Source organism: Somniosus microcephalus, chromosome 19, assembly GCF_052327205.1.
Source record: "Somniosus microcephalus isolate GS21.2 chromosome 19, FLI_Smic_1.0, whole genome shotgun sequence".
Classification (NCBI taxonomy): domain Eukaryota; kingdom Metazoa; phylum Chordata; class Chondrichthyes; order Squaliformes; family Somniosidae; genus Somniosus; species Somniosus microcephalus.
In genome coordinates this window covers 72,904,656-72,926,055 of record NC_141005.1, presented here as the reverse complement: position 1 = coordinate 72,926,055, position 21,400 = coordinate 72,904,656, and the positions used below count along the sequence as shown (strand labels likewise).

At 45.7% G+C, this 21,400-nt stretch overlaps 17 non-coding genes across 17 annotated transcripts; all 17 read left to right on the top strand.

The window, feature by feature from the left end:
• Positions 1 to 397: 397 nt before the first annotated feature.
• trnal-caa (transfer RNA leucine (anticodon CAA)) lies at positions 398 to 511 on the top strand. The gene is made up of 2 exons: positions 398 to 435; positions 477 to 511. It is a non-coding gene; the product is annotated as a tRNA-Leu (tRNA).
• A 1,041-nt stretch (positions 512 to 1,552) lies between these two features.
• trnal-caa (transfer RNA leucine (anticodon CAA)) lies at positions 1,553 to 1,671 on the top strand. Its single transcript has 2 exons — positions 1,553 to 1,590; positions 1,637 to 1,671. It is a non-coding gene; the product is annotated as a tRNA-Leu (tRNA).
• A 1,041-nt stretch (positions 1,672 to 2,712) lies between these two features.
• Positions 2,713 to 2,831, top strand: trnal-caa (transfer RNA leucine (anticodon CAA)). Its single transcript has 2 exons — positions 2,713 to 2,750; positions 2,797 to 2,831. It is a non-coding gene; the product is annotated as a tRNA-Leu (tRNA).
• Positions 2,832 to 3,872: 1,041 nt separating this feature from the next.
• Positions 3,873 to 3,991, top strand: trnal-caa (transfer RNA leucine (anticodon CAA)). The gene is made up of 2 exons: positions 3,873 to 3,910; positions 3,957 to 3,991. It is a non-coding gene; the product is annotated as a tRNA-Leu (tRNA).
• Positions 3,992 to 5,032: 1,041 nt separating this feature from the next.
• Positions 5,033 to 5,151, top strand: trnal-caa (transfer RNA leucine (anticodon CAA)). Its single transcript has 2 exons — positions 5,033 to 5,070; positions 5,106 to 5,151. It is a non-coding gene; the product is annotated as a tRNA-Leu (tRNA).
• A 2,204-nt stretch (positions 5,152 to 7,355) lies between these two features.
• trnal-caa (transfer RNA leucine (anticodon CAA)) lies at positions 7,356 to 7,474 on the top strand. The gene is made up of 2 exons: positions 7,356 to 7,393; positions 7,440 to 7,474. It is a non-coding gene; the product is annotated as a tRNA-Leu (tRNA).
• A 1,041-nt stretch (positions 7,475 to 8,515) lies between these two features.
• Positions 8,516 to 8,634, top strand: trnal-caa (transfer RNA leucine (anticodon CAA)). The gene is made up of 2 exons: positions 8,516 to 8,553; positions 8,589 to 8,634. It is a non-coding gene; the product is annotated as a tRNA-Leu (tRNA).
• A 2,201-nt stretch (positions 8,635 to 10,835) lies between these two features.
• Positions 10,836 to 10,954, top strand: trnal-caa (transfer RNA leucine (anticodon CAA)). The gene is made up of 2 exons: positions 10,836 to 10,873; positions 10,909 to 10,954. It is a non-coding gene; the product is annotated as a tRNA-Leu (tRNA).
• Positions 10,955 to 11,995: 1,041 nt separating this feature from the next.
• Positions 11,996 to 12,114, top strand: trnal-caa (transfer RNA leucine (anticodon CAA)). Its single transcript has 2 exons — positions 11,996 to 12,033; positions 12,069 to 12,114. It is a non-coding gene; the product is annotated as a tRNA-Leu (tRNA).
• Positions 12,115 to 13,155: 1,041 nt separating this feature from the next.
• trnal-caa (transfer RNA leucine (anticodon CAA)) lies at positions 13,156 to 13,274 on the top strand. The gene is made up of 2 exons: positions 13,156 to 13,193; positions 13,229 to 13,274. It is a non-coding gene; the product is annotated as a tRNA-Leu (tRNA).
• A 1,041-nt stretch (positions 13,275 to 14,315) lies between these two features.
• On the top strand, positions 14,316 to 14,434 carry trnal-caa (transfer RNA leucine (anticodon CAA)). The gene is made up of 2 exons: positions 14,316 to 14,353; positions 14,389 to 14,434. It is a non-coding gene; the product is annotated as a tRNA-Leu (tRNA).
• A 1,041-nt stretch (positions 14,435 to 15,475) lies between these two features.
• On the top strand, positions 15,476 to 15,594 carry trnal-caa (transfer RNA leucine (anticodon CAA)). Its single transcript has 2 exons — positions 15,476 to 15,513; positions 15,549 to 15,594. It is a non-coding gene; the product is annotated as a tRNA-Leu (tRNA).
• Positions 15,595 to 16,635: 1,041 nt separating this feature from the next.
• On the top strand, positions 16,636 to 16,754 carry trnal-caa (transfer RNA leucine (anticodon CAA)). The gene is made up of 2 exons: positions 16,636 to 16,673; positions 16,720 to 16,754. It is a non-coding gene; the product is annotated as a tRNA-Leu (tRNA).
• A 1,041-nt stretch (positions 16,755 to 17,795) lies between these two features.
• trnal-caa (transfer RNA leucine (anticodon CAA)) lies at positions 17,796 to 17,914 on the top strand. The gene is made up of 2 exons: positions 17,796 to 17,833; positions 17,869 to 17,914. It is a non-coding gene; the product is annotated as a tRNA-Leu (tRNA).
• A 1,041-nt stretch (positions 17,915 to 18,955) lies between these two features.
• trnal-caa (transfer RNA leucine (anticodon CAA)) lies at positions 18,956 to 19,074 on the top strand. The gene is made up of 2 exons: positions 18,956 to 18,993; positions 19,029 to 19,074. It is a non-coding gene; the product is annotated as a tRNA-Leu (tRNA).
• Positions 19,075 to 20,115: 1,041 nt separating this feature from the next.
• Positions 20,116 to 20,234, top strand: trnal-caa (transfer RNA leucine (anticodon CAA)). Its single transcript has 2 exons — positions 20,116 to 20,153; positions 20,189 to 20,234. It is a non-coding gene; the product is annotated as a tRNA-Leu (tRNA).
• Positions 20,235 to 21,275: 1,041 nt separating this feature from the next.
• trnal-caa (transfer RNA leucine (anticodon CAA)) lies at positions 21,276 to 21,394 on the top strand. Its single transcript has 2 exons — positions 21,276 to 21,313; positions 21,349 to 21,394. It is a non-coding gene; the product is annotated as a tRNA-Leu (tRNA).
• Positions 21,395 to 21,400: the final 6 nt, after the last annotated feature.

Sequence of the window (21,400 nt, the reverse complement as noted above, 5' to 3'; positions counted from 1 at the left end):
CTCCAAATAGCACTTGTCACATGAATGTATTGTGAGAAAAGTAAAGGCCCGGGAATGAGAGACTGAAATGTCCTGTTTGGAACGAGTGTTAGATTTTGAATGGCTCACGTTCGAACGGCAGCTGTGCTGCTTGCGTTTTGTCAAGTTGAGCCAGCAGAATTGTAGGATGTCAGCCGCTATTTTGCAAAATACGAGTTGTTGGGAGAAATATGTGCGTATGAATGTTGGTTGCATTGCAGGGATGATGAACTGAATGACTGGCACTGCCGGTTAATTCATGCAGGAAGAATGAATGGAGTGTGTTTGTTGTGTGTTTGCACAGGAGGAATGAGTGTGATGCTGCTCAGTAAGAGTGCAGAATTTGGAGCACGTTTTTCTAGAGCTTTTGTGCACAGGTGTCAGGATGGCCGAGTGGTCTAAGGCGCCAGACTCAAGGACTGTTAATCCTTACCGATGGTTGGTGAATCCTGGTCCCTTTCTAGGGGCGTGGGTTCGAATCCCACTTCTGACATTACCTTTTGATCCACACAATTACAACCAGCGTCAAAAAGCCTGCTCAACTCATCTTCAATTTACAAGTGGCCACCACTAATACCTCAAAGGTATTGCCGTTTGCCAACAAGCTAAAGGCAACGCTCACAGACCAACTTCTTTTCCTCAGAAAACTTACCACATCCTAACACTGTCCTTGGGGATAAGGTTTCAAATCACACTTCTCTTTTCAACCAATTCCCACACTAAAAATCAGGGAGTCAGAAATCTACCTTTTTACCCTACCTTGATGCATTCCACATTGCTTTCTGCTGCTGTGGCTTTCAATCCCACTGCAAACAGTGGTGTTTCTCAGGAAAAGGGCACCAGAGTCAAAGAATGAGACTTCTTCCACACAAAGGCTGCTGAATTCTGCTCCGTTACTCAGGGAATTACTTCCAATGCTACTTCCCACATTAACATTTTGCCAGAAACAAAGGCACCACAGCCAAGCAATTCAGGCACCAGTGCGTAAAAGTTGCCAGAGTTGATGCCTTTTTTAGGCCGTGCCTTTCGGGTGGCAATGCTCAGACTAATGCTTATGGCCAAGGGCGCAATAGCTGCAGAGTGCCTTGTTTCCCCTCACAAAGTTGGGAGATCCAGGTAATTTTCTGGGGAGCAGGACTCCAAATAGCACTTGTCACATGAATGTATTGTGAGAAAAGTAAAGGCCCGGGAATGAGAGACTGAAATGTCCTGTTTGGAACGAGTGTTAGATTTTGAATGGCTCACGTTCGAACGGCAGCTGTGCTGCTTGCGTTTTGTCAAGTTGAGCCAGCAGAATTGTAGGATGTCAGCCGCTATTTTGCAAAATACGAGTTGTTGGGAGAAATATGTGCGTATGAATGTTGGTTGCATTGCAGGGATGATGAACTGAATGACTGGCACTGCCGGTTAATTCATGCAGGAAGAATGAATGGAGTGTGTTTGTTGTGTGTTTGCACAGGAGGAATGAGTGTGATGCTGCTCAGTAAGAGTGCAGAATTTGGAGCACGTTTTTCTAGAGCTTTTGTGCACAGGTGTCAGGATGGCCGAGTGGTCTAAGGCGCCAGACTCAAGGACTGTTAATCCTTACCTTACCGATGGTTGGTGAATCCTGGTCCCTTTCTAGGGGTGTGGGTTCGAATCCCACTTCTGACATTACCTTTTGATCCACACAATTACAACCAGCGTCAAAAAGCCTGCTCAACTCATCTTCAATTTACAAGTGGCCACCACTAATACCTCAAAGGTATTGCCGTTTGCCAACAAGCTAAAGGCAACGCTCACAGACCAACTTCTTTTCCTCAGAAAACTTACCACATCCTAACACTGTCCTTGGGGATAAGGTTTCAAATCACACTTCTCTTTTCAACCAATTCCCACACTAAAAATCAGGGAGTCAGAAATCTACCTTTTTACCCTACCTTGATGCATTCCACATTGCTTTCTGCTGCTGTGGCTTTCAATCCCACTGCAAACAGTGGTGTTTCTCAGGAAAAGGGCACCAGAGTCAAAGAATGAGACTTCTTCCACACAAAGGCTGCTGAATTCTGCTCCGTTACTCAGGGAATTACTTCCAATGCTACTTCCCACATTAACATTTTGCCAGAAACAAAGGCACCACAGCCAAGCAATTCAGGCACCAGTGCGTAAAAGTTGCCAGAGTTGATGCCTTTTTTAGGCCGTGCCTTTCGGGTGGCAATGCTCAGACTAATGCTTATGGCCAAGGGCGCAATAGCTGCAGAGTGCCTTGTTTCCCCTCACAAAGTTGGGAGATCCAGGTAATTTTCTGGGGAGCAGGACTCCAAATAGCACTTGTCACATGAATGTATTGTGAGAAAAGTAAAGGCCCGGGAATGAGAGACTGAAATGTCCTGTTTGGAACGAGTGTTAGATTTTGAATGGCTCACGTTCGAACGGCAGCTGTGCTGCTTGCGTTTTGTCAAGTTGAGCCAGCAGAATTGTAGGATGTCAGCCGCTATTTTGCAAAATACGAGTTGTTGGGAGAAATATGTGCGTATGAATGTTGGTTGCATTGCAGGGATGATGAACTGAATGACTGGCACTGCCGGTTAATTCATGCAGGAAGAATGAATGGAGTGTGTTTGTTGTGTGTTTGCACAGGAGGAATGAGTGTGATGCTGCTCAGTAAGAGTGCAGAATTTGGAGCACGTTTTTCTAGAGCTTTTGTGCACAGGTGTCAGGATGGCCGAGTGGTCTAAGGCGCCAGACTCAAGGACTGTTAATCCTTACCTTACCGATGGTTGGTGAATCCTGGTCCCTTTCTAGGGGCGTGGGTTCGAATCCCACTTCTGACATTACCTTTTGATCCACACAATTACAACCAGCGTCAAAAAGCCTGCTCAACTCATCTTCAATTTACAAGTGGCCACCACTAATACCTCAAAGGTATTGCCGTTTGCCAACAAGCTAAAGGCAACGCTCACAGACCAACTTCTTTTCCTCAGAAAACTTACCACATCCTAACACTGTCCTTGGGGATAAGGTTTCAAATCACACTTCTCTTTTCAACCAATTCCCACACTAAAAATCAGGGAGTCAGAAATCTACCTTTTTACCCTACCTTGATGCATTCCACATTGCTTTCTGCTGCTGTGGCTTTCAATCCCACTGCAAACAGTGGTGTTTCTCAGGAAAAGGGCACCAGAGTCAAAGAATGAGACTTCTTCCACACAAAGGCTGCTGAATTCTGCTCCGTTACTCAGGGAATTACTTCCAATGCTACTTCCCACATTAACATTTTGCCAGAAACAAAGGCACCACAGCCAAGCAATTCAGGCACCAGTGCGTAAAAGTTGCCAGAGTTGATGCCTTTTTTAGGCCGTGCCTTTCGGGTGGCAATGCTCAGACTAATGCTTATGGCCAAGGGCGCAATAGCTGCAGAGTGCCTTGTTTCCCCTCACAAAGTTGGGAGATCCAGGTAATTTTCTGGGGAGCAGGACTCCAAATAGCACTTGTCACATGAATGTATTGTGAGAAAAGTAAAGGCCCGGGAATGAGAGACTGAAATGTCCTGTTTGGAACGAGTGTTAGATTTTGAATGGCTCACGTTCGAACGGCAGCTGTGCTGCTTGCGTTTTGTCAAGTTGAGCCAGCAGAATTGTAGGATGTCAGCCGCTATTTTGCAAAATACGAGTTGTTGGGAGAAATATGTGCGTATGAATGTTGGTTGCATTGCAGGGATGATGAACTGAATGACTGGCACTGCCGGTTAATTCATGCAGGAAGAATGAATGGAGTGTGTTTGTTGTGTGTTTGCACAGGAGGAATGAGTGTGATGCTGCTCAGTAAGAGTGCAGAATTTGGAGCACGTTTTTCTAGAGCTTTTGTGCACAGGTGTCAGGATGGCCGAGTGGTCTAAGGCGCCAGACTCAAGGACTGTTAATCCTTACCTTACCGATGGTTGGTGAATCCTGGTCCCTTTCTAGGGGCGTGGGTTCGAATCCCACTTCTGACATTACCTTTTGATCCACACAATTACAACCAGCGTCAAAAAGCCTGCTCAACTCATCTTCAATTTACAAGTGGCCACCACTAATACCTCAAAGGTATTGCCGTTTGCCAACAAGCTAAAGGCAACGCTCACAGACCAACTTCTTTTCCTCAGAAAACTTACCACATCCTAACACTGTCCTTGGGGATAAGGTTTCAAATCACACTTCTCTTTTCAACCAATTCCCACACTAAAAATCAGGGAGTCAGAAATCTACCTTTTTACCCTACCTTGATGCATTCCACATTGCTTTCTGCTGCTGTGGCTTTCAATCCCACTGCAAACAGTGGTGTTTCTCAGGAAAAGGGCACCAGAGTCAAAGAATGAGACTTCTTCCACACAAAGGCTGCTGAATTCTGCTCCGTTACTCAGGGAATTACTTCCAATGCTACTTCCCACATTAACATTTTGCCAGAAACAAAGGCACCACAGCCAAGCAATTCAGGCACCAGTGCGTAAAAGTTGCCAGAGTTGATGCCTTTTTTAGGCCGTGCCTTTCGGGTGGCAATGCTCAGACTAATGCTTATGGCCAAGGGCGCAATAGCTGCAGAGTGCCTTGTTTCCCCTCACAAAGTTGGGAGATCCAGGTAATTTTCTGGGGAGCAGGACTCCAAATAGCACTTGTCACATGAATGTATTGTGAGAAAAGTAAAGGCCCGGGAATGAGAGACTGAAATGTCCTGTTTGGAACGAGTGTTAGATTTTGAATGGCTCACGTTCGAACGGCAGCTGTGCTGCTTGCGTTTTGTCAAGTTGAGCCAGCAGAATTGTAGGATGTCAGCCGCTATTTTGCAAAATACGAGTTGTTGGGAGAAATATGTGCGTATGAATGTTGGTTGCATTGCAGGGATGATGAACTGAATGACTGGCACTGCCGGTTAATTCATGCAGGAAGAATGAATGGAGTGTGTTTGTTGTGTGTTTGCACAGGAGGAATGAGTGTGATGCTGCTCAGTAAGAGTGCAGAATTTGGAGCACGTTTTTCTAGAGCTTTTGTGCACAGGTGTCAGGATGGCCGAGTGGTCTAAGACGCCAGACTCAAGGACTGTTAATCCTTACCTTACCGATGGTTGGTGAATTCTGGTCCCTTTCTAGGGGCGTGGGTTCGAATCCCACTTCTGACATTACCTTTTGATCCACACAATTACAACCAGCGTCAAAAAGCCTGCTCAACTCATCTTCAATTTACAAGTGGCCACCACTAATACCTCAAAGGTATTGCCGTTTGCCAACAAGCTAAAGGCAACGCTCACAGACCAACTTCTTTTCCTCAGAAAACTTACCACATCCTAACACTGTCCTTGGGGATAAGGTTTCAAATCACACTTCTCTTTTCAACCAATTCCCACACTAAAAATCAGGGAGTCAGAAATCTACCTTTTTACCCTACCTTGATGCATTCCACATTGCTTTCTGCTGCTGTGGCTTTCAATCCCACTGCAAACAGTGGTGTTTCTCAGGAAAAGGGCACCAGAGTCAAAGAATGAGACTTCTTCCACACAAAGGCTGCTGAATTCTGCTCCGTTACTCAGGGAATTACTTCCAATGCTACTTCCCACATTAACATTTTGCCAGAAACAAAGGCACCACAGCCAAGCAATTCAGGCACCAGTGCGTAAAAGTTGCCAGAGTTGATGCCTTTTTTAGGCCGTGCCTTTCGGGTGGCAATGCTCAGATTAATGCTTATGGCCAAGGGCGCAATAGCTGCAGAGTGCCTTGTTTCCCCTCACAAAGTTGGGAGATCCAGGTAATTTTCTGGGGAGCAGGACTCCAAATAGCACTTGTCACATGAATGTATTGTGAGAAAAGTAAAGGCCCGGGAATGAGAGACTGAAATGTCCTGTTTGGAACGAGTGTTAGATTTTGAATGGCTCACGTTCGAACGGCAGCTGTGCTGCTTGCGTTTTGTCAAGTTGAGCCAGCAGAATTGTAGGATGTCAGCCGCTATTTTGCAAAATACGAGTTGTTGGGAGAAATATGTGCGTATGAATGTTGGTTGCATTGCAGGGATGATGAACTGAATGACTGGCACTGCCGGTTAATTCATGCAGGAAGAATGAATGGAGTGTGTTTGTTGTGTGTTTGCACAGGAGGAATGAGTGTGATGCTGCTCAGTAAGAGTGCAGAATTTGGAGCACGTTTTTCTAGAGCTTTGGTGCACAGGTGTCAGGATGGCCGAGTGGTCTAAGGCGCCCGACTCAAGGACTGTTAATCCTTACCTTACCGATGGTTGGTGAATTCTGGTCCCTTTCTAGGGCTGTGGGTTCGAATCCCACTTCTGACATTACCTTTTGATCCACACAATTACAACCAGCGTCAAAAAGCCTGCTCAACTCATCTTCAATTTACAAGTGGCCACCACTAATACCTCAAAGGTATTGCCGTTTGCCAACAAGCTAAAGGCAACGCTCACAGACCAACTTCTTTTCCTCAGAAAACTTACCACATCCTAACACTGTCCTTGGGGATAAGGTTTCAAATCACACTTCTCTTTTCAACCAATTCCCACACTAAAAATCAGGGAGTCAGAAATCTACCTTTTTACCCGACCGCGTTGATGCATTCCACATTGCTTTCTGCTGCTGTGGCTTTCAATCCCACTGCAAACAGTGGTGTTTCTCAGGAAAAGGGCACCAGAGTCAAAGAATGAGACTTCTTCCACACAAAGGCTGCTGAATTCTGCTCCGTTACTCAGGGAATTACTTCCAATGCTACTCCCCACATTAACATTTTGCCAGAAACAAAGGCACCACAGCCAAGCAATTCAGGCACCAGTGCGTAAAAGTTGCCAGAGTTGATGCCTTTTTTAGGCCGTGCCTTTCGGGTGGCAATGCTCAGACTAATGCTTATGGCCAAGGGCGCAATAGCTGCAGAGTGCCTTGTTTCCCCTCACAAAGTTGGGAGATCCAGGTAATTTTCTGGGGAGCAGGACTCCAAATAGCACTTGTCACATGAATGTATTGTGAGAAAAGTAAAGGCCCGGGAATGAGAGACTGAAATGTCCTGTTTGGAACGAGTGTTAGATTTTGAATGGCTCACGTTCGAACGGCAGCTGTGCTGCTTGCGTTTTGTCAAGTTGAGCCAGCAGAATTGTAGGATGTTAGCCGCTATTTTGCAAAATACGAGTTGTTGGGAGAAATATGTGCGTATGAATGTTGGTTGCATTGCAGGGATGATGAACTGAATGACTGGCACTGCCGGTTAATTCATGCAGGAAGAATGAATGGAGTGTGTTTGTTGTGTGTTTGCACAGGAGGAATGAGTGTGATGCTGCTCAGTAAGAGTGCAGAATTTGGAGCACGTTTTCCTAGCTCTTTTGTGCACAGGTGTCAGGATGGCCGAGTGGTCTAAGGCGCCAGACTCAAAGACTGTTAATTCTTACCTTACCAATGGTTGGTGAATTCTAGTTCCTTTCTAGGGGCGTGGGTTCGAATCCCACTTCTGACATTACCTTTTGATCCACACAATTACAACCAGCGTCAAAAAGCCTGCTCAACTCATCTTCAATTTACAAGTGGCCACCACTAATACCTCAAAGGTATTGCCGTTTGCCAACAAGCTAAAGGCAACGCTCACAGACCAACTTCTTTTCCTCAGAAAACTTGCCACATCCTAACACTGTCCTTGGGGATAAGGTTTCAAATCACACTTCTCTTTTCAACCAATTCCCACACTAAAAATCAGGGAGTCAGAAATCTACCTTTTTACCCTACCTTGATGCATTCCACATTGCTTTCTGCTGCTGTGGCTTTCAATCCCACTGCAAACAGTGGTGTTTCTCAGGAAAAGGGCACCAGAGTCAAAGAATGAGACTTCTTCCACACAAAGGCTGCTGAATTCTGCTCCGTTACTCAGGGAATTACTTCCAATGCTACTTCCCACATTAACATTTTGCCAGAAACAAAGGCACCACAGCCAAGCAATTCAGGCACCAGTGCGTAAAAGTTGCCAGAGTTGATGCCTTTTTTAGGCCGTGCCTTTCGGGTGGCAATGCTCCGACTAATGCTTATGGCCAAGGGCGCAATAGCTGCAGAGTGCCTTGTTTCCCCTCACAAAGTTGGGAGATCCAGGTAATTTTCTGGGGAGCAGGACTCCAAATAGCACTTGTCACATGAATGTATTGTGAGAAAAGTAAAGGCCCGGGAATGAGAGACTGAAATGTCCTGTTTGGAACGAGTGTTAGATTTTGAATGGCTCACGTTCGAACGGCAGCTGTGCTGCTTGCGTTTTGTCAAGTTGAGCCAGCAGAATTGTAGGATGTTAGCCGCTATTTTGCAAAATACGAGTTGTTGGGAGAAATATGTGCGTATGAATGTTGGTTGCATTGCAGGGATGATGAACTGAATGACTGGCACTGCCGGTTAATTCATGCAGGAAGAATGAATGGAGTGTGTTTGTTGTGTGTTTGCACAGGAGGAATGAGTGTGATGCTGCTCAGTAAGAGTGCAGAATTTGGAGCACGTTTTCCTAGCTCTTTTGTGCACAGGTGTCAGGATGGCCGAGTGGTCTAAGGCGCCAGACTCAAAGACTGTTAATTCTTACCTTACCAATGGTTGGTGAATTCTGGTTCCTTTCTAGGGGCGTGGGTTCGAATCCCACTTCTGACATTACCTTTTGATCCACACAATTACAACCAGCGTCAAAAAGCCTGCTCAACTCATCTTCAATTTACAAGTGGCCACCACTAATACCTCAAAGGTATTGCCGTTTGCCAACAAGCTAAAGGCAACGCTCACAGACCAACTTCTTTTCCTCAGAAAACTTGCCACATCCTAACACTGTCCTTGGGGATAAGGTTTCAAATCACACTTCTCTTTTCAACCAATTCCCACACTAAAAATCAGGGAGTCAGAAATCTACCTTTTTACCCTACCTTGATGCATTCCACATTCCTTTCTGCTGCTGTGGCTTTCAATCCCACTGCAAACAGTGGTGTTTCTCAGGAAAAGGGCACCAGAGTCAAAGAATGAGACTTCTTCCACACAAAGGCTGCTGAATTCTGCTCCGTTACTCAGGGAATTACTTCCAATGCTACTTCCCACATTAACATTTTGCCAGAAACAAAGGCACCACAGCCAAGCAATTCAGGCACCAGTGCGTAAAAGTTGCCAGAGTTGATGCCTTTTTTAGGCCGTGCCTTTCGGGTGGTAATGCTCCGACTAATGCTTATGGCCAAGGGCGCAATAGCTGCAGAGTGCCTTGTTTCCCCTCACAAAGTTGGGAGATCCAGGTAATTTTCTGGGGAGCAGGACTCCAAATAGCACTTGTCACATGAATGTATTGTGAGAAAAGTAAAGGCCCGGGAATGAGAGACTGAAATGTCCTGTTTGGAACGAGTGTTAGATTTTGAATGGCTCACGTTCGAACGGCAGCTGTGCTGCTTGCGTTTTGTCAAGTTGAGCCAGCAGAATTGTAGGATGTTAGCCGCTATTTTGCAAAATACGAGTTGTTGGGAGAAATATGTGCGTATGAATGTTGGTTGCATTGCAGGGATGATGAACTGAATGACTGGCACTGCCGGTTCATTCATGCAGGAAGAATGAATGGAGTGTGTTTGTTGTGTGTTTGCACAGGAGGAATGCGTGTGATGCTGCTCAGTAAGAGTGCAGAATTTGGAGCACGTTTTTCTAAAACTTTTGTGCACAGGTGTCAGGATGGCCGAGTGGTCTAAGGCACCAGACTCAAGGACTGTTAATCCTTACCTTACCGATGGTTGGTGAATTCTGGTCCCTTTCTATGGGCATGGGTTCGAATCCCACTTCTGACATTACCTTTTGATCCACACAATTACAACCAGCGTCAAAAAGCCTGCTCAACTCATCTTCAATTTACAAGTGGCCACCACTAATACCTCAAAGTTATTGCCGTTTGCCAACAAGCTGAAGGCAACGCTCACAGACCAACTTCTTTTCCTCAGAAAACTTACCACATCCTAACACTGTCCTTGGGGATAAGGTTTCAAATCACACTTCTCTTTTCAACCAATTCCCACACTAAAAATCAGGGAGTCAGAAATCTACCTTTTTACCCTACCTTGATGCATTCCACATTGCTTTCTGCTGCTGTGGCTTTCAATCCCACTGCAAACAGTGGTGTTTCTCAGGAAAAGGGCACCAGAGTCAAAGAATGAGACTTCTTCCACACAAAGGCTGCTGAATTCTGCTCCGTTACTCAGGGAATTACTTCCAATGCTACTTCCCACATTAACATTTTGCCAGAAACAAAGGCACCACAGCCAAGCAATTCAGGCACCAGTGCGTAAAAGTTGCCAGAGTTGATGCCTTTTTTAGGCCGTGCCTTTCGGGTGGCAATGCTCAGACTAATGCTTATGGCCAAGGGCGCAATAGCTGCAGAGTGCCTTGTTTCCCCTCACAAAGTTGGGAGATCCAGGTAATTTTCTGGGGAGCAGGACTCCAAATAGCACTTGTCACATGAATGTATTGTGAGAAAAGTAAAGGCCCGGGAATGAGAGACTGAAATGTCCTGTTTGGAACGAGTGTTAGATTTTGAATGGCTCACGTTCGAACGGCAGCTGTGCTGCTTGCGTTTTGTCAAGTTGAGCCAGCAGAATTGTAGGATGTTAGCCGCTATTTTGCGAAATACGAGTTGTTGGGAGAAATATGTGCGTATGAATGTTGGTTGCATTGCAGGGATGATGAACTGAATGACTGGCACTGCCGGTTAATTCATGCAGGAAGAATGAATGGAGTGTGTTTGTTGTGTGTTTGCACAGGAGGAATGAGTGTGATGCTGCTCAGTAAGAGTGCAGAATTTGGAGCACGTTTTTCTAGAGCTTTTGTGCACAGGTGTCAGGATGGCCGAGTGGTCTAAGGCGCCAGACTCAAGGACTGTTAATCCTTACCTTACCGATGGTTGGTGAATTCTGGTCCCTTTCTAGGGGCGTGGGTTCGAATCCCACTTCTGACATTACCTTTTGATCCACACAATTGCAACCAGCGTCAAAAAGCCTGCTCAACTCATCTTCAATTTACAAGTGGCCACCACTAATACCTCAAAGGTATTGCCGTTTGCCAACAAGCTAAAGGCAACGCTCACAGACCAACTTCTTTTCCTCAGAAAACTTACCACATCCTAACACTGTCCTTGGGGATAAGGTTTCAAATCACACTTCTCTTTTCAACCAATTCCCACACTAAAAATCAGGGAGTCAGAAATCTACCTTTTTACCCTACCTTGATGCATTCCACATTGCTTTCTGCTGCTGTGGCTTTCAATCCCACTGCAAACAGTGGTGTTTCTCAGGAAAAGGGCACCAGAGTCAAAGAATGAGACTTCTTCCACACAAAGGCTGCTGAATTCTGCTCCGTTACTCAGGGAATTACTTCCAATGCTACTTCCCACATTAACATTTTGCCAGAAACAAAGGCACAACAGCCAAGCAATTCAGGCACCAGTGCGTAAAAGTTGCCAGAGTTGATGCCTTTTTTAGGCCGTGCCTTTCGGGTGGCAATGCTCAGACTAATGCTTATGGCCAAGGGCGCAATAGCTGCAGAGTGCCTTGTTTCCCCTCACAAAGTTGGGAGATCCAGGTAATTTTCTGGGGAGCAGGACTCCAAATAGCACTTGTCACATGAATGTATTGTGAGAAAAGTAAAGGCCCGGGAATGAGAGACTGAAATGTCCTGTTTGGAACGAGTGTTAGATTTTGAATGGCTCACGTTCGAACGGCAGCTGTGCTGCTTGCGTTTTGTCAAGTTGAGCCAGCAGAATTGTAGGATGTTAGCCGCTATTTTGCAAAATACGAGTTGTTGGGAGAAATATGTGCGTATGAATGTTGGTTGCATTGCAGGGATGATGAACTGAATGACTGGCACTGCCGGTTAATTCATGCAGGAAGAATGAATGGAGTGTGTTTGTTGTGTGTTTGCACAGGAGGAATGAGTGTGATGCTGCTCAGTAAGAGTGCAGAATTTGGAGCACGTTTTTCTAGAACTTTTGTGCACAGGTGTCAGGATGGCCGAGTGGTCTAAGGCGCCCGACTCAAGGACTGTTAATCCTTACCTTACCGATGGTTGGTGAATTCTGGTCCTTTTCTAGGGGCGTGGGTTCGAATCCCACTTCTGACATTACCTTTTGATCCACACAATTACAACCAGCGTCAAAAAGCCTGCTCAACTCATCTTCAATTTACAAGTGGCCACCACTAATACCTCAAAGGTATTGCCGTTTGCCAACAAGCTAAAGGCAACGCTCACAGACCAACTTCTTTTCCTCAGAAAACTTACCACATCCTAACACTGTCCTTGGGGATAAGGTTTCAAATCACACTTCTCTTTTCAACCAATTCCCACACTAAAAATCAGGGAGTCAGAAATCTACCTTTTTACCCTACCTTGATGCATTCCACATTGCTTTCTGCTGCTGTGGCTTTCAATCCCACTGCAAACAGTGGTGTTTCTCAGGAAAAGGGCACCAGAGTCAAAGAATGAGACTTCTTCCACACAAAGGCTGCTGAATTCTGCTCCGTTACTCAGGGAATTACTTCCAATGCTACTTCCCACATTAACATTTTGCCAGAAACAAAGGCACCACAGCCAAGCAATTCAGGCACCAGTGCGTAAAAGTTGCCAGAGTTGATGCCTTTTTTAGGCCGTGCCTTTCGGGTGGCAATGCTCAGACTAATGCTTATGGCCAAGGGCGCAATAGCTGCAGAGTGCCTTGTTTCCCCTCACAAAGTTGTGAGATCCAGGTAATTTTCTGGGGAGCAGGACTCCAAATAGCACTTGTCACATGAATGTATTGTGAGAAAAGTAAAGGCCCGGGAATGAGAGACTGAAATGTCCTGTTTGGAACGAGTGTTAGATTTTGAATGGCTCACGTTCGAACGGCAGCTGTGCTGCTTGCGTTTTGTCAAGTTGAGCCAGCAGAATTGTAGGATGTTAGCCGCTATTTTGCAAAATACGAGTTGTTGGGAGAAATATGTGCGTATGAATGTTGGTTGCATTGCAGGGATGATGAACTGAATGACTGGCACTGCCGGTTAATTCATGCAGGAAGAATGAATGGAGTGTGTTTGTTGTGTGTTTGCACAGGAGGAATGAGTGTGATGCTGCTCAGTAAGAGTGCAGAATTTGGAGCACGTTTTTCTAGTGCTTTTGTGCACAGGTGTCAGGATGGCCGAGTGGTCTAAGGCGCCAGACTCAAGGACTGTTAATCCTTACCTTACCGATGGTTGGTGAATTCTGGTCCCTTTCTAGGGGCGTGGGTTCGAATCCCACTTCTGACATTACCTTTTGATCCACACAATTACAACCAGCGTCAAAAAGCCTGCTCAACTCATCTTCAATTTACAAGTGGCCACCACTAATACCTCAAAGTTATTGCCGTTTGCCAACAAGCTGAAGGCAACGCTCACAGACCAACTTCTTTTCCTCAGAAAACTTACCACATCCTAACACTGTCCTTGGGGATAAGGTTTCAAATCACACTTCTCTTTTCAACCAATTCCCACACTAAAAATCAGGGAGTCAGAAATCTACCTTTTTACCCTACCTTGATGCATTCCACATTGCTTTCTGCTGCTGTGGCTTTCAATCCCACTGCAAACAGTGGTGTTTCTCAGGAAAAGGGCACCAGAGTCAAAGAATGAGACTTCTTCCACACAAAGGCTGCTGAATTCTGCTCCGTTACTCAGGGAATTACTTCCAATGCTACTTCCCACATTAACATTTTGCCAGAAACAAAGGCACCACAGCCAAGCAATTCAGGCACCAGTGCGTAAAAGTTGCCAGAGTTGATGCCTTTTTTAGGCCGTGCCTTTCGGGTGGCAATGCTCAGACTAATGCTTATGGCCAAGGGCGCAATAGCTGCAGAGTGCCTTGTTTCCCCTCACAAAGTTGGGAGATCCAGGTAATTTTCTGGGGAGCAGGACTCCAAATAGCACTTGTCACATGAATGTATTGTGAGAAAAGTAAAGGCCCGGGAATGAGAGACTGAAATGTCCTGTTTGGAACGAGTGTTAGATTTTGAATGGCTCACGTTCGAACGGCAGCTGTGCTGCTTGCGTTTTGTCAAGTTGAGCCAGCAGAATTGTAGGATGTTAGCCGCTATTTTGCGAAATACGAGTTGTTGGGAGAAATATGTGCGTATGAATGTTGGTTGCATTGCAGGGATGATGAACTGAATGACTGGCACTGCCGGTTAATTCATGCAGGAAGAATGAATGGAGTGTGTTTGTTGTGTGTTTGCACAGGAGGAATGAGTGTGATGCTGCTCAGTAAGAGTGCAGAATTTGGAGCACGTTTTTCTAGAGCTTTTGTGCACAGGTGTCAAGATGGCCGAGTGGTCTAAGGCGCCAGACTCAAGGACTGTTAATCCTTACCTTACCGATGGTTGGTGAATTCTGGTCCCTTTCTAGGGGCGTGGGTTCGAATCCCACTTCTGACATTACCTTTTGATCCACACAATTGCAACCAGCGTCAAAAAGCCTGCTCAACTCATCTTCAATTTACAAGTGGCCACCACTAATACCTCAAAGGTATTGCCGTTTGCCAACAAGCTAAAGGCAATGCTCACAGACCAACTTCTTTTCCTCAGAAAACTTACCACATCCTAACACTGTCCTTGGGGATAAGGTTTCAAATCACACTTCTCTTTTCAACCAATTCCCACACTAAAAATCAGGGAGTCAGAAATCTACCTTTTTACCCTACCTTGATGCATTCCACATTGCTTTCTGCTGCTGTGGCTTTCAATCCCACTGCAAACAGTGGTGTTTCTCAGGAAAAGGGCACCAGAGTCAAAGAATGAGACTTCTTCCACACAAAGGCTGCTGAATTCTGCTCCGTTACTCAGGGAATTACTTCCAATGCTACTTCCCACATTAACATTTTGCCAGAAACAAAGGCACAACAGCCAAGCAATTCAGGCACCAGTGCGTAAAAGTTGCCAGAGTTGATGCCTTTTTTAGGCCGTGCCTTTCGGGTGGCAATGCTCAGACTAATGCTTATGGCCAAGGGCGCAATAGCTGCAGAGTGCCTTGTTTCCCCTCACAAAGTTGGGAGATCCAGGTAATTTTCTGGGGAGCAGGACTCCAAATAGCACTTGTCACATGAATGTATTGTGAGAAAAGTAAAGGCCCGGGAATGAGAGACTGAAATGTCCTGTTTGGAACGAGTGTTAGATTTTGAATGGCTCACGTTCGAACGGCAGCTGTGCTGCTTGCGTTTTGTCAAGTTGAGCCAGCAGAATTGTAGGATGTCAGCCGCTATTTTGCAAAATACGAGTTGTTGGGAGAAATATGTGCGTATGAATGTTGGTTGCATTGCAGGGATGATGAACTGAATGACTGGCACTGCCGGTTAATTCATGCAGGAAGAATGAATGGAGTGTGTTTGTTGTGTGTTTGCACAGGAGGAATGAGTGTGATGCTGCTCAGTAAGAGTGCAGAATTTGGAGCACCTTTTTCTAGAGCTTTTGTGCACAGGTGTCAGGATGGCCGAGTGGTCTAAGGCGCCAGACTCAAGGACTGTTAATCTTTACCTTACCGATGGTTGGTGAATTCTGGTCCCTTTCTAGGGGCGTGGGTTCGAATCCCACTTCTAACATTACCTTTTGATCCACACAATTACAACCAGCGTCAAAAAGCCTGCTCAACTCATCTTCAATTTACAAGTGGCCACCACTAATACCTCAAAGGTATTGCTGTTTGCCAACAAGCTAAAGGCAACGCTCACAGACCAACTTCTTTTCCTCAGAAAACTTACCACATCCTAACACTGTCCTTGGGGATAAGGTTTCAAATCACACTTCTCTTTTCAACCAATTCCCACACTAAAAATCAGGGAGTCAGAAATCTACCTTTTTACCCTACCTTGATGCATTCCACATTGCTTTCTGCTGCTGTGGCTTTCAATCCCACTGCAAACAGTGGTGTTTCTCAGGAAAAGGGCACCAGAGTCAAAGAATGAGACTTCTTCCACACAAAGGCTGCTGAATTCTGCTCCGTTACTCAGGGAATTACTTCCAATGCTACTTTCCACATTAACATTTTGCCAGAAACAAAGGCACCACAGCCAAGCAATTCAGGCACCAGTGCGTAAAAGTTGCCAGAGTTGATGCCTTTTTTAGGCCGTGCCTTTCGGGTGGCAATGCTCAGACTAATGCTTATGGCCAAGGGCGCAATAGCTGCAGAGTGCCTTGTTTCCCCTCACAAAGTTGGGAGATCCAGGTAATTTTCTGGGGAGCAGGACTCCAAATAGCACTTGTCACATGAATGTATTGTGAGAAAAGTAAAGGCCCGGGAATGAGAGACTGAAATGTCCTGTTTGGAACGAGTGTTAGATTTTGAATGGCTCACGTTCGAACGGCAGCTGTGCTGCTTGCGTTTTGTCAAGTTGAGCCAGCAGAATTGTAGGATGTTAGCCGCTATTTTGCAAAATACGAGTTGTTGGGAGAAATATGAGCGTATGAATGTTGGTTGCATTGCAGGGATGATGAACTGAATGACTGGCACTGCCGGTTAATTCATGCAGGAAGAATGAATGGAGTGTGTTTGTTGTGTGTTTGCACAGGAGGAATGAGTGTGATGCTGCTCAGTAAGAGTGCAGAATTTGGAGCACGTTTTTCTAGTGCTTTTGTACACAGGTGTCAGGATGGCCGAGTGGTCTAAGGCGCCAGACTCAAGGACTGTTAATCCTTACCTTACCGATGGTTGGTGAATTCTGGTCACTTTCTAGGGGCGTGGGTTCGAATCCCACTTCTGACATTACCTTTTGATCCACACAATTACAACCAGCGTCAAAAAGCCTGCTCAACTCATCTTCAATTTACAAGTGGCCACCACTAATACCTCAAAGGTATTGCCGTTTGCCAACAAGCTAAAGGCAACGCTCACAGACCAACTTCTTTTCCTCAGAAAACTTACCACATCCTAACACTGTCCTTGGGGATAAGGTTTCAAATCACACTTCTCTTTTCAACCAATTCCCACACTAAAAATCAGGGAGTCAGAAATCTACCTTTTTACCCTACCTTGATGCATTCCACATTGCTTTCTGCTGCTGTGGCTTTCAATCCCACTGCAAACAGTGGTGTTTCTCAGGAAAAGGGCACCAGAGTCAAAGAATGAGACTTCTTCCACACAAAGGCTGCTGAATTCTGCTCCGTTACTCAGGGAATTACTTCCAATGCTACTTCCCACATTAACATTTTGCCAGAAACAAAGGCACCACAGCCAAGCAATTCAGGCACCAGTGCGTAAAAGTTGCCAGAGTTGATGCCTTTTTTAGGCCGTGCCTTTCGGGTGGCAATGCTCAGACTAATGCTTATGGCCAAGGGCGCAATAGCTGCAGAGTGCCTTGTTTCCCCTCACAAAGTTGGGAGATCCAGGTAATTTTCTGGGGAGCAGGACTCCAAATAGCACTTGTCACATGAATGTATTGTGAGAAAAGTAAAGGCCCGGGAATGAGAGACTGAAATGTCCTGTTTGGAACGAGTGTTAGATTTTGAATGGCTCACGTTCGAACGGCAGCTGTGCTGCTTGCGTTTTGTCAAGTTGAGCCAGCAGAATTGTAGGATGTTAGCCGCTATTTTGCAAAATACGAGTTGTTGGGAGAAATATGTGCGTATGAATGTTGGTTGCATTGCAGGGATGATGAACTGAATGACTGGCACTGCCGGTTAATTCATGCAGGAAGAATGAATGGAGTGTGTTTGTTGTGTGTTTGCACAGGAGGAATGAGTGTGATGCTGCTCAGTAAGAGTGCAGAATTTGGAGCACGTTTTTCTAGAGCTTTTGTGCACAGGTGTCAGGATGGCCGAGTGGTCTAAGGCGCCAGACTCAAGAACTGTTAATCCTTACCTTACTGATGGTTGGTGAATTCTGGTCCCTTTCTAGGGGCGTGGGTTCGAATCCCACTTCTGACATTACCTTTTGATCCACACAATTACAACCAGCGTCAAAAAGCCTGCTCAACTCATCTTCAATTTACAAGTGGCCACCACTAATACCTCAAAGGTATTGCCGTTTGCCAACAAGCTAAAGGCAACGCTCACAGACCAACTTCTTTTCCTCAGAAAACTTACCACATCCTAACACTGTCCTTGGGGATAAGGTTTCAAATCACACTTCTCTTTTCAACCAATTCCCACACTAAAAATCAGGGAGTCAGAAATCTACCTTTTTACCCTACCTTGATGCATTCCACATTGCTTTCTGCTGCTGTGGCTTTCAATCCCACTGCAAACAGTGGTGTTTCTCAGGAAAAGGGCACCAGAGTCAAAGAATGAGACTTCTTCCACACAAAGGCTGCTGAATTCTGCTCCGTTACTCAGGGAATTACTTCCAATGCTACTTCCCACATTAACATTTTGCCAGAAACAAAGGCACCACAGCCAAGCAATTCAGGCACCAGTGCGTAAAAGTTGCCAGAGTTGATGCCTTTTTTAGGCCGTGCCTTTCGGGTGGCAATGCTCAGACTAATGCTTATGGCCAAGGGCGCAATAGCTGCAGAGTGCCTTGTTTCCCCTCACAAAGTTGGGAGATCCAGGTAATTTTCTGGGGAGCAGGACTCCAAATAGCACTTGTCACATGAATGTATTGTGAGAAAAGTAAAGGCCCGGGAATGAGAGACTGAAATGTCCTGTTTGGAACGAGTGTTAGATTTTGAATGGCTCACGTTCGAACGGCAGCTGTGCTGCTTGCGTTTTGTCAAGTTGAGCCAGCAGAATTGTAGGATGTTAGCCGCTATTTTGCAAAATACGAGTTGTTGGGAGAAATATGTGCGTATGAATGTTGGTTGCATTGCAGGGATGATGAACTGAATGACTGGCACTGCCGGTTAATTCATGCAGGAAGAATGAATGGAGTGTGTTTGTTGTGTGTTTGCACAGGAGGAATGAGTGTGATGCTGCTCAGTAAGAGTGCAGAATTTGGAGCACGTTTTTCTAGTGCTTTTGTACACAGGTGTCAGGATGGCCGAGTGGTCTAAGGCGCCAGACTCAAGGACTGTTAATCCTTACCTTACCGATGGTTGGTGAATTCTGGTCCCTTTCTAGGGGCGTGGGTTCGAATCCCACTTCTGACATTACCTTTTGATCCACACAATTACAACCAGCGTCAAAAAGCCTGCTCAACTCATCTTCAATTTACAAGTGGCCACCACTAATACCTCAAAGGTATTGCCGTTTGCCAACAAGCTAAAGGCAACGCTCACAGACCAACTTCTTTTCCTCAGAAAACTTACCACATCCTAACACTGTCCTTGGGGATAAGGTTTCAAATCACACTTCTCTTTTCAACCAATTCCCACACTAAAAATCAGGGAGTCAGAAATCTACCTTTTTACCCTACCTTGATGCATTCCACATTGCTTTCTGCTGCTGTGGCTTTCAATCCCACTGCAAACAGTGGTGTTTCTCAGGAAAAGGGCACCAGAGTCAAAGAATGAGACTTCTTCCACACAAAGGCTGCTGAATTCTGCTCCGTTACTCAGGGAATTACTTCCAATGCTACTTCCCACATTAACATTTTGCCAGAAACAAAGGCACCACAGCCAAGCAATTCAGGCACCAGTGCGTAAAAGTTGCCAGAGTTGATGCCTTTTTTAGGCCGTGCCTTTCGGGTGGCAATGCTCAGACTAATGCTTATGGCCAAGGGCGCAATAGCTGCAGAGTGCCTTGTTTCCCCTCACAAAGTTGGGAGATCCAGGTAATTTTCTGGGGAGCAGGACTCCAAATAGCACTTGTCACATGAATGTATTGTGAGAAAAGTAAAGGCCCGGGAATGAGAGACTGAAATGTCCTGTTTGGAACGAGTGTTAGATTTTGAATGGCTCACGTTCGAACGGCAGCTGTGCTGCTTGCGTTTTGTCAAGTTGAGCCAGCAGAATTGTAGGATGTTAGCCGCTATTTTGCAAAATACGAGTTGTTGGGAGAAATATGTGCGTATGAATGTTGGTTGCATTGCAGGGATGATGAACTGAATGACTGGCACTGCCGGTTAATTCATGCAGGAAGAATGAATGGAGTGTGTTTGTTGTGTGTTTGCACAGGAGGAATGAGTGTGATGCTGCTCAGTAAGAGTGCAGAATTTGGAGCACGTTTTTCTAGTGCTTTTGTGCAGAGGTGTCAGGATGGCCGAGTGGTCTAAGGCGCCAGACTCAAGGACTGTTAATCCTTACCTTACCGATGGTTGATGAATTCTGGTCCCTTTCTAGGGGCGTGGGTTCGAATCCCACTTCTGACATTACCTTTTGATCCACACAATTACAACCAGCGTCAAAAAGCCTGCTCAACTCATCTTCAATTTACAAGTGGCCACCACTAATACCTCAAAGGTATTGCCATTTGCCAACAAGCTAAAGGCAACGCTCACAGACCAACTTCTTTTCCTCAGAAAACTTACCACATCCTAACACTGTCCTTGGGGATAAGGTTTCAAATCACACTTCTCTTTTCAACCAATTCCCACACTAAAAATCAGGGAGTCAGAAATCTACCTTTTTACCCTACCTTGATGCATTCCACATTGCTTTCTGCTGCTGTGGCTTTCAATCCCACTGCAAACAGTGGTGTTTCTCAGGAAAAGGGCACCAGAGTCAAAGAATGAGACTTCTTCCACACAAAGGCTGCTGAATTCTGCTCCGTTACTCAGGGAATTACTTCCAATGCTACTTCCCACATTAACATTTTGCCAGAAACAAAGGCACCACAGCCAAGCAATTCAGGCACCAGTGCGTAAAAGTTGCCAGAGTTGATGCCTTTTTTAGGCCGTGCCTTTCGGGTGGCAATGCTCAGACTAATGCTTATGGCCAAGGGCGCAATAGCTGCAGAGTGCCTTGTTTCCCCTCACAAAGTTGGGAGATCCAGGTAATTTTCTGGGGAGCAGGACTCCAAATAGCACTTGTCACATGAATGTATTGTGAGAAAAGTAAAGGCCCGGGAATGAGAGACTGAAATGTCCTGTTTGGAACGAGTGTTAGATTTTGAATGGCTCACGTTCGAACGGCAGCTGTGCTGCTTGCGTTCTGTCAAGTTGAGCCAGCAGAATTGTAGGATGTCAGCCGCTATTTTGCAAAATACGAGTTGTTGGGAGAAATATGTGCGTATGAATGTTGGTTGCATTGCAGGGATGATGAACTGAATGACTGGCACTGCCGGTTAATTCATGCAGGAAGAATGAATGGAGTGTGTTTGTTGTGTGTTTGCACAGGAGGAATGAGTGTGATGCTGCTCAGTAAGAGTGCAGAATTTGGAGCACCTTTTTCTAGAGTTTTTGTGCACAGGTGTCAGGATGGCCGAGTGGTCTAAGGCGCCAGACTCAAGGACTGTTAATCTTTACCTTACCGATGGTTGGTGAATTCTGGTCCCTTTCTAGGGGCGTGGGTTCGAATCCCACTTCTGACATTACCT